Source organism: Lactuca sativa, chromosome 6, assembly GCF_002870075.4.
Source record: "Lactuca sativa cultivar Salinas chromosome 6, Lsat_Salinas_v11, whole genome shotgun sequence".
Lineage (NCBI taxonomy): Eukaryota > Viridiplantae > Streptophyta > Magnoliopsida > Asterales > Asteraceae > Lactuca > Lactuca sativa.
This window is the reverse complement of record NC_056628.2, coordinates 143,812,562-143,823,815: the sequence shown is the minus strand read 5'-3', so window position 1 is coordinate 143,823,815 and position 11,254 is coordinate 143,812,562. Positions and strand designations below refer to the sequence as shown.

At 37.9% G+C, this 11,254-nt stretch overlaps 1 long non-coding RNA gene across 1 annotated transcript; it reads left to right on the top strand.

The window, feature by feature from the left end:
• The first annotated feature begins 9,780 nt into the window (after nt 1-9,780).
• LOC122194611 (uncharacterized) lies at nt 9,781-11,254 on the top strand. Its single transcript, XR_006183962.1, has 2 exons — nt 9,781-10,207; nt 10,449-11,254. It is a non-coding gene; the product is annotated as an uncharacterized LOC122194611 (long non-coding RNA).

Sequence of the window (11,254 nt, the reverse complement as noted above, 5' to 3'; positions counted from 1 at the left end):
AACCCATATGTCTATGCTTGTGTACATAGTCTATAACTAATGAATCAAATGACCTTCGGATGGACATCCGATCCCACCAGACCACATGTCAAAACAGTGTGACTCTGAAATGAGTTACCAGCATACAGTGTATATTGCTGGTGAAATACCGTTACCTTAAGACCATAAATTATAAGGTAACCCGGGATACTCGTAACCATACTAACCGACACTAGAGTACCAGACGCCCTACGAGCGTCTTGAGAATATGACATTTGTCACCCCTTGGCTTGGTAGGCCGTGGACTGTAGCTAGCAGTCAGGGCGCGGGGGTGTCCATCCCGTATAGATCTATACACACAATGTCCGCTCTCCCTACAGGAGACTCTGGTTACCAACTAGATGACGGAGAAGGCCGTGTCCTGAATATGCATCTCAAATAGTGGGTAAAGACTTCCAAATAGTGGGTTTCTAATGTAAGCGCTGAACTAGAAATAAAGACTCATAACTGAACTGACTGAAGTAAACCCATATGTCTATGCTTGTGTACATAGTCTATAACTAATGAATCAAATGACCTTCGGATGGACATCCGATCCCACCAGACCACATGTCAACGAAGAAAAGGAAATAGGGAGGACAAGCCTTCCTAAGTCCTTCAATCATTATCTATATGCATCTATACAAGCACATACAAACATCTAACTACGCTTGAGTGTGTATCAAGTGGAATCATATCGTGAAGTAAAAGTGTACAGTGTGGAATAACCGACTTGTGAAGTATAAACGTTCAGTGGAATATCCGAGTCGTGAAGTATAAGTGTACAGTGGAATATCCGAGTCGTGAAGTATAAGCGTACAATGGAATATCCGAGTCGTGGAGTATAAGCGTACAGTGGAATATCCGAGTCGTGAAGTATAAGCGTACAGTGTGGAATAATCGAATCATGAAGTATAAGTGTACCAAGTATAATTGTATCACGAAGTGGAAACGACAACTGGTGAAGTAAAAGCGTCTATCAAGTATAAGTGACTACAAGTATAAGCGATATAGAGACAATAACTAGTACAAGCGTATCACGAAGGAGATGCATTATCAAGTAGGAGTTTTAAATAAGTACAAGCGAAGCAGCAGTAACAAACAAGTAAAAGTATACGTCGTAAAAGAGAAATTTGATGAAAACCTTGGAAAACCTCTATACTCAGGAAAATCACATTTTGGTAAGATGAGTTTGAAAACCTTTAGAAATCTTTGGAGCATTTATAATCCAGTTTAAAATGTATTTAGATAAAACAGTATAAGTAAGAGTTTTGAATAAGTGAAAACCTTTTTGAAAGCCATTATAGTATCCTACTCGGTAAAACAGTGTACAGTGTGGTAAATCCTTGTGCATGCGGGTTATCAATCACATGTGATTGACATGATAACTAGTATGTTTAACTTGTATTCCCTCCCTATAAAACATGTAAAAACATTTAAAAGGTTCATTTAGGGGTATGAATTCACCTGGTGTAAGTGGATCCGACGAAGGCGCCGGTTGGGTGCTCGGTGTCAAGTAAAGAATTGGACACACTTAGTGACCTATTAAACATATGATAACATATGTTTACATACAATTAGTACATATAATACAAATTAAACAAGTTTATGCACCCTAAAGAGCGGAGAACACCTTGGTTAAGTGTTTGGGGTGTCCCGGGTAACAACTAAGGGCTCAAATGGCTTAGGAATGGAGTTTACTCTCCGAGAGTAAACTCTCAATACTTAGTTTACGGCCCAGGGACAACTCCCCATGAGTTTACGGCCGTAAACTCATGGTGAGGGGGTTCTAGTGTGTTTTAAGGCTTTATCTTGTTAGTGGAATTATTCTAGGTCCAAATCTAATTGGTATGTGTGGATTTAAAGTGTTTTAAGGTGCTATATGGGAGTTTACGGCCCATGAACCACCCCTATGGGAGTTCACGGCCGTGAACTCCTATCCTTTGATTCTATGGAAGTTTAAAGCCCCTAGATCACTTCTAGTAATTTATTCAAGGCTATAGGGGTGTTTGGGGTTCCAAGAGTGCATTCCTTTAGAGTTTATGGTCGAAATAACCATCCCTTGGGAGTTTACGGCCGTAAGCTCTATGGCTTGGCCGTGAACTCTCATACACCCACAACTCTTTGATTTTAAGCCCTTGCTTCAACCCTAGCATTTTCTAGTGAAAGTATATGGCCACTTAAGGGACAATTACTACCATTTTAGCATGTTTAGGGGTGTTTACGGCCTAGGCACTTGCTTGGGCTGTAAACTCCATGTTACCCCATATTTCCTTGTGTTTAAATGATCTAAACCCGAAATAGCAAGTCCCTTAATTATGTCTTAAGCCTAAGGGTGGTTTGGGAGTGTTTTTGGGGCATTTTGGCATGATTTAGAGGGGTTTACGGGCTAAGTATGTGCTTGGGCCATAAACTCTCTTTTGTGCCCTAAATTGATTGTTTTAGATGAGCAAACACTCCTAGGGTAATTCCTCAATTGGTTCCTAGGCTCAATGGGACAAATTCGGGTCTTTTTGGCCACTTTTAAGGGGTTTACGGCCTAAGGAGGATCTTAGGCCGTAAACTCCTTTTCTACAGCTTCTAAGTCCGATTTCTAAGCTATAACACGAATCATAATGTTTAGAACAAGCTAGGATAAGCGGACTTACGATTTGGAAGCGTTTGGTTGCGGATTTGGGTCGAAAAACGAGTCTAGAGAGAGTATATATATATATATATATATATATATATATATATATATATAGAGAGAGAGAGAGAGAGAGAGAGTTTAGGGAGTGTAAAAAGTCTCCAATGGACTCCACTCTCCTTTATATAGGGGTTCGAGTTGGTTTTAATGATTTAAATAAGCAAGTGAACTGTAATTTAAGTCCAGATTATGTGTTTATTGGATTCATGAACTGTAATTTAAGTTCAAGATTTATTCAGACGCTCAATCTTCCCCAAATCTCAATTTAATTCCCATCAGGAAACAATGGCAGAGAAGCAGCTTGTTAGTGATATTTATTTCACAGTTATTTCATAAATCATAGGAGTTAAATTTGTCCTGTTAAGAGAGATCCATGACAAGTTGACTTGACAATCCCAAGTTCTTTATGTTGTTTTATGTGTTAGCCTTATTATTTTCTTGCTTACAAGCATAGCTAATACCATAAGTGCAGTCATTGCATATTTCCAACAGTTTTCCCCCTGAACTCGTTGGCTATATGACGACAAAGAGGACTAACAGAGTTATAGAAGATACAATAGTGATAGCCCTTTTGTATATGCAAGCAAATAGCAGGGCCGTCTCTACCATTTGCAAAACTAAACAAGAGCTTAGGGCCCCAAATTCTAAAGGGATCCCAATTTTAAAGTTTATTCTGTTATATATGCATATATACGTATTTCTTGAGTTAGCAAGACAAGTTGAAGCTTGGCCTTATGGTAAAAAGCACTAGTTGATAAAACTAAAGGTCTCAAGTTCGAAATTGTTTGCTTACTTGAAGGTCCTCAATTTTTTTTTTGCTTAGAGCCCCCAAATTGGTTGAGCCAACCAGACAAATAGGTACTAAGAATGGTGGTGTTTGAGTTCCTAAGTCATGTCATGTTTCTAGTTTCGGCTGGCTTTCGTTTTGAGTTATGATCGTCTGAAAAGAAGGACGTAATGTTTTCCATTTTATGTCTGGATTGATTAGGTGTAAAGGGGGTAATCATTCAAAGCCTTAAAATATATGTAAATGGTGATTTCCTAAAGACCCTTTCAAAGTTGTGCTACCATAACTTATAAAATACAAGGATGTAAATGGTGATTTCTTAAAGAACCTTTCAAAGTTGTGTTATCCTAAGTGAGAAATTACAATCCCATGAATATTAATGGTCATCAAATGCTATTTATATACACATAATGTAACCTATCTATATGGAAATTAAGGATAAGTACAAAGTCTAATATATAATACAAAGGATATGTTTGGCAAAACTACCTGCTAACCGAAAATTGTAAGCAAGCAGCTATTATTTGTGTAGAAATATTTGGAAAAAATAGTTGTAAGCTTTTGAAATGTAGAAAATTAAAAAAACAAAAAAAAAAAAAAAAAAAAATCTTATACCATACTCTGAACTATTTTTTTGTTAAAATAAAAGTTTTAAACTTGTACTTTCAAATGAAGTTTTTTCTTTAATTCCATGATTTTTTTTTAAAAAAAACTAAAATTAAAAAGCTCATAAAAGCTATAAGAAAAGCTAGGTGTCGAATATACCCCGAAACCTTTTATATTTTCAAATGCAAACCATATAATCATATGATAACACCAATTTGATGCCCTGGTTCAGGGGTTTAAAAGAATAGGAAATATGTGTAAGATATTAATGCTATAGAAAATGAATTACTTACTAATTGGGAGATCTAATGGAACAAAATCATAAAGATAGCCGTTTTCTGGAAAAGAATTTAAAAATTGATCATTATTTTTTGAATGGAAAAAATGACCATTATTAATCTTTTTATTTTTCATCCTTATGAAATGTATACGAAAACACCCCAGATTTCTTTTGAATACAACACACAAAACATTATCGAGGTCTGGAAGATATTGTTTTTTCAAATTAGTAAGTGTTAGATGATGATGATATAAGGAAGGGTCGTTGATAGTGAGCGGAAGTTGTGTACATGCTTTATGCAGAAAGTAACGGCATTGGATGCACACAAATGCAAAACCACTTGATATGGGTTTTTCACATGAATGGAAACCAATAAATCCACATTTAATTTCTCCTCACCAATCGTTGACACTAGCACCTACAATCGTCGAGGAGCTTTAATGGATGTCTTAATGGTTAATCTATTCCATATCTTCTCTCTCTTTTTTGTTGAATATAACATATATTTAGCCCTTCATTAAATTTATATAAAATAAGGTAGAATCAAAATACCATTTCAACAAAATCAATTTAACTTTTTTAGATTGCTTTGCTTCCGAGTATAGTTTCTAATGCTATTCACAACATTTTTTTCTCTAATATCAAGCTAAATTTAGCATACATCTTTTTTCCGAATGAAATTCACTTTCTGTATGTATTAGTAATGATTTCAAATAACTGGATTCCTTCCTTTTATCTTAATTGTGGAATACTTATTTTTAGCTTTATTGAAAATTAAAAACAAGAAATCGTCTAACAAATATTGCCAATGGATATTATTTGTATGTATTAGTCATGATTTCACGACGACTTTAATTGATCAACATAATTTTTTAGAAGAAAAAAAAATAACTGTGTAGTTATATAATTTGATTTTAGTAATGTTTGTATTTCAGAAATTATTCTCTTGTGATTTCAAATATCTCATCCACAATATATTTATATCCGTTTATGCAGTAGACTATCATAATGTTCTTTTAATATATTAAAATTGATGGCGTGCCCTAGCACGCACGAAGAAGCCGTGCCCGGTCGTGCCAAAGAATGTCCCAAGGCATGACGCGCCTGGCAGGCTAAACCCAACGGAACCTAGCGCCCGTCAGCGCCCCTAAGAGCAGGGCGCTCGCGGAGAAAAGCTCGGCCCCGCCAGGGGTATCTTCCACTCCGGGACAAATATAACGGTTTCATGCGACAAGGTAGATGCTCAGAGCATTACCGCTTGAACCAATCGTTGGCTCTGACAGATTAAGGAGCGCGATCCACCAATCAACGTCCCCGATCTTGTCAGGTTAGACGTCCTTGTCCCATACGAACTAGAAGAAGGGTCTAGTATAAAAGGCTACTCTAAGTGCCTTGGGAAGGAAGTAAGTGATTCTCTCTCAGTTTACCCACAACACAACTCCAAGTCTATCTACTGACTTGACCGTCAGAGTGTTTTCCCGGGAGCCCCCTCCCAGAGAACAGTTGATGGCCCTTTCTTGCTATGACCTCGCAAGTTCGTCGGAATCATCCAAGGTGAAGATCATAATCAAAGGGGAACCAGGTCACATCATTTGGCGTCATCCGTAGTGTAACGAAAAACAAAAGCATACTCTTCATCGGTGAAAAATGGCATCCGGTGACACCAGGGGAGCTAGCGGAACGCCAACCAGCTCCATCATGCCTATGATGTTGCTGCAACAAACCACCACCCCAATCCCAAAATAATCGTCGGTGAAACGTCACAAGCCGCCGGCTCGACGATAATCTCTGCACCAATATCTGGGCTACAACAACTGGTCGACAGAGGACAAACTTCTTCCGCCGTAGTGTCAACACAAAGCACTCCGATGCAAGCACCCCTACTAATGGTGATACCAAACAGTACGACACTGCCAATAGTGGAAGACGTTAACGCCACATCGAGTTTCTTCCAGCAGCCACCACCAAACCAGATGGCAGGCACACAATCGGTGGTTTTTCCAGACACCACCACCGCCAAACCAGATGGCAGGAACTCAACCGGCGGTTTTCCAGACACCGCCGCTGAGCCAAACGGTGAGAAACCAAACAATATTTTTCCCAACACCTTCATTTGCAACAAACATACCTCTCTCCACCATAATCCCACATTACAAGCAACTTGTGACCAATAATTCCGTCATACAAACACACCCCTACTGTCCACCCAAACGTTAACCTTCCCATTTCCACATCAATCATTCTACGGGCCAAACCCTGGCCGCTCTCTAGCATATAATAGCATGCTTATGCAACCCCAAAAATATAACCTGGGTGCCTTTCTAATCCCAAACCAAGACTACCTATCTCGTAGTGTAACATCTCTATTCGCCAAAGAGGTCTTGGATTATGAAATCCCAAACACAACAAAACTACCACATCTAAAGATCTACAATGGAACTACAGACCTCGATAGCCACATCGACACATACGAGCGGACGATGACATTGCTCAAAATTGGACGAGCGATTCTGGTGTATGTGCTTCCCAAAAACCCTAGACGGCAACGCAGGAACGTGGTTCAAGACGTTGCGACCGGGGAGCATATATGACTTCAGGCAGTTAAAATACTTATTCTTGATGAATTTCATGCAACTGCGTAAATACAATGTAGACTTGTACTCAATCATTAGTTGCAAATAGAAATAAGGAGAAACAGTAAGAGAACACTTCACCAAGTTTACCAATGCCACACTGGACGTCCCGAGGTCATGACGAAGGCCTAACAGCAGGTGCCTTCACATGGAGCCTCCTACCAGGACCCTGTCTCAAAAGCTCACAGGAAAAAAGGCCCAGACATAGGCATAGCCAAAAGAGAAAGTAGAACACTACCTAAGGCAAGAAGAATGTGAGTCAACGAAACAAGCCTACTTGAATGCCATGACCCCCTCGACCGCAAGACGCTACAGCCCACCACCATCTTCCCCAGAAACCCAAGGTGGGGGCATGCACTTTCGACGAGGCTAATGCTCACAAGGACGCTTCAGGCCGTTCCAAAGAGATGAAAAGCGAGGCAGGCAGTTAGACGTCTATGCTATGCAGTCTCTGACAAACAACCGGTGAAAAGAGGAAAGGAACGATTCTGTGAGTACCACAAAAGCAAACTCATTACACCGTCAACTACTCAGTGTGAAGAAGGGATATGGAAGAAAAGCACCTGAAAGAGAATCTCATCGAGGTGGCACAAAGCCTTTGCGCAAAGTTTGACGCTGAGAACGCCAAATATGCAGCCAGAGAGCGTGACTAGCCTCGTGAAATCCTAATGATCTGTTCCAAGCGGGGAAGGCAAGAGGAGCACGACGATATGGACAGCCTTACCAGATCCATGCAGGGACTGACATTTTCAGCAAAGGACCCTCGTCCGAAAGGCTGGCAAGGTGACGACCCACTCATAATCCAAGGGTCTATCAAGAATGTGAGGCTCCTCGGTTATAAATCGATACGGGCAGCTCGGCAAACATTATTTATGAGCAAGCTTTTGGCCTTCTCCCCAATAGATGGAAGGAGAACCTAAAGCCTACGACAGGGAGACTAACAAGTTTCACAGGAAACAGCCTCTGGCCCCTAGGCACAATTCATCAACCCTTCACACTGACCAGACACGACAGAGTAAAGAAGAAGACAACCCTAATAGACTTCGTCATGATGAGAAACCCGACAGAGCATAACATCATCCTCGGGCGGACGACCCTACTCAAGTTTGGGCCAGTCCCGTCAATGATGCATGGGATTATAAAGTTTAGCACTACGGAGGGGCCAGGAACAGTCCTAGCAACGCCACCAAGGGAGCTACAATGTTACAAGATCATACAAACGAAAGAGATAGTTTAAGAAGACAAGAAGTCGTGAATAGAGCCGACAAGTGACAAAGAAATTATCAATACGGAATATCCGGATGAACCGATCAGCGTAGGTAGCAACCTCCCGTCAGCCACGAGACAGATGCTGATCAACAGGGCCGGCCCTAGGGGTGTTCAAAATGTTCCACCGCACAGGGCCTCGAAAAAAATAGGGCCCGAAAATTATCATATTACATTATATTATATATAATATCATTGACATTTAAGACCAAAACTATTGAAGGGCAGTTGGTTAAGGACGCGTCACGTAGTATTCAACCACCCGTGTTCGACTCTTTTGGGCTACATATCTCAACCTATTTTTTTGTTTTGTAGTAATGAGTATGTATATAAATATATTAGTTGGCAGTTTCTAAAGTATCTCGTATTAGACAAATTGGTGAGAGGGCATAAGCTTTTATGGGGCCTTACCAATTACCATAGTTCGATTCCTACTACATAGGGCCATTTTTTTTTTGTTTAATTTTTTCCATTTCTAACATAGTATATAATATTTTGGATTTTTTTATATAAATATATTTTTAGGAGACCTTTTTTTGTGTTCGCACAGGGCCTAAGATATATCAGGGCCGGCCCTGCTGATCAATCTCCTGAAAAAATACAAGCATATATTTGCTTGGACCCCTACGGACATAGTAGGGGTAGATAGGAAGGTTATAGAGCTCAAACTCATGATCAAGCGAGGTAGTAAAGAAACCAAGCAGGAAAAAAATTGTTCATGGAGGTGACAGACAGGAACAAGGTAATCAACACTGATATTTTTATTAATTGTATGTATTAATAATGTTTTCACAAGGGCATGAATCGATCTGTATACAAAACTAGAAAGAAAAATCACATAGACAATTTGATTTTGGTGACGTTTCTATTTCAAAAATTACTCTTTCCAATGTAACAAATCTTGTCCACAACATGTCCATATTCATTCACTAGGTGTGAGACCCATGTATTACATGGGTTTAATTAAAAAAAAATATGAAATTTTAATAATTTGAATAGTTTGAATTAATAAGAAAAATAAGAAAAATTTTGAATTATTAAAATTAATGAGACTTTAATGTATTGAATATATTACATATATAAACCATTTCTAATAAATACTTTACATATATATTACCTACATATTAAATGTGGAATTTTAATTTAATAAAATGAAAAATACAATAAAATGACAAGTGGAAAATAAAAAATTTACAAATTCTAGAAAATGTCATTTGTCCAAATGAATGAGAAGAAGACATGTGGCAAAAAAACATTCATTTATTATAGTATACATGTAGTAGATTATCATATTATTCTTTAAATATATTAAACTGTTTTAGAGTGTATATAATTAGAATACATAATATATTTTTGATAAATTTAAGTACATTACTTTAATTATCACACTTTTTTCATAAATTATATTTGACAACTTCGATTTTAATGCTTTACAAACATTTCCCTTTTGTAGTGATAACTTTCACTTTAGTTCAATATGACTTTCAAATATTTAAATTGAACAAGCTCAAAATTAGATTACCAGATGAAGCTCAATATTTAATCTCGGTAGATGTAACACTCATGAATTTTGATATAATTAATAGGACTAAGAAATTTGATCCGACTTCATCGTTGGACTTAATTTGTAGGTTTCATATATTTCTTCGGTTGAATTTTTTTTGCTAAATAGGTTGATATAAATTATGGTTTAGAATTTTGAAGGGTTGGTAATATAAATGTGCAAGTGGAGGGACTCACATTGCAAGAATTGGAGATAATTGTTAAATTACGTAACGAGTTGTTTTCTTTATTTCTTGTTTGCCGCATCCCATATGAAAAAAACATGCACAGTGGAGGGGATTGCGTTTGATTTGGAATCGATCGAAAGTGCTGAAGTTAGAAATAGCACCAGAGCTTAGTTTTGTTGAGATCAAAGGGTGTAATTTCAGGTAATTAGAACTAGCTGGATTCGTGAGTCTGTATTTTAAGTTCGAGATATATAGACAAACACCCAATCTAACCACTTTGTTACGTAAATTTTTAAGAGAAATCCATTGAGAATAAGTTAACTTGAAATCTCAAGTTCTTTATGTTGTTTTCTGTTTTACCCATATTACTTTCTTGCATACAAAGGCAGATGTCGCTTTCATCTCCATGAGTGTATGTGTGCTTTCTTCTTCTGCCTACCAGGTGCTCGATGTAATGCCTGTGGCTTATTGTTGTTTATCTTCTTCACATGTTTCCAATTAGAATACAAAAGAATGTAATGGATCTAACTGAAAAAGGAGACATCCTGAGACAACGTATTAGCTACTTCTAGAAATGCACTGTGTAGTCCTTCAACACAACTCACTAGAGCAACCCATATTTCTATTCCTAAACATTGAGAATTGAAGGCAACTCAACGTGTTGGACAGCACCCTCAACACCTGCAATCATGGAGTCTTGTAAAAATACATTTTTTTTTCTATAAAAATGTTAGTGAAAGGCTGAATGTGAAAGAAAGGATAGAATAATTAGAACAATAAAAGTCAAGGTCTTGCCTCACTTTCATCCGTGAAGAGTGATGACAAAAAATTGGGATAATTTGCAACTGCACATCATGCCCTATTTCCAATTAGTGATTTGAAAGAAATCAGTCAAAAACATGAACGAAGTTGGAGAGAGGGAAAATTGGAATAGGGTCCAAGTACAATTACCGTATGTGTGTGATTGCAAACAACAGTGGAAGAAGGATGACGACTTCAATGTTAATCCATCGTGAGGAAGAGGGAAACCTGCAATTGTAAATCTTAACGTTGTGACATATCCTGACATTTAGAAGTAAGGGCATTATCGTCCATTTAGTGTGTTTTTTCAATTATCGATTTGTTTCTGTAAAAGAGCTTTAAGGGTATGTTTTATCATTTATCGATTTGTTTCTGTAACATATTGAGATTTGAATCGAAACCCTTAATTTGGTGGATGAGGTAATCGGAATTCAAGTACGAGATAAA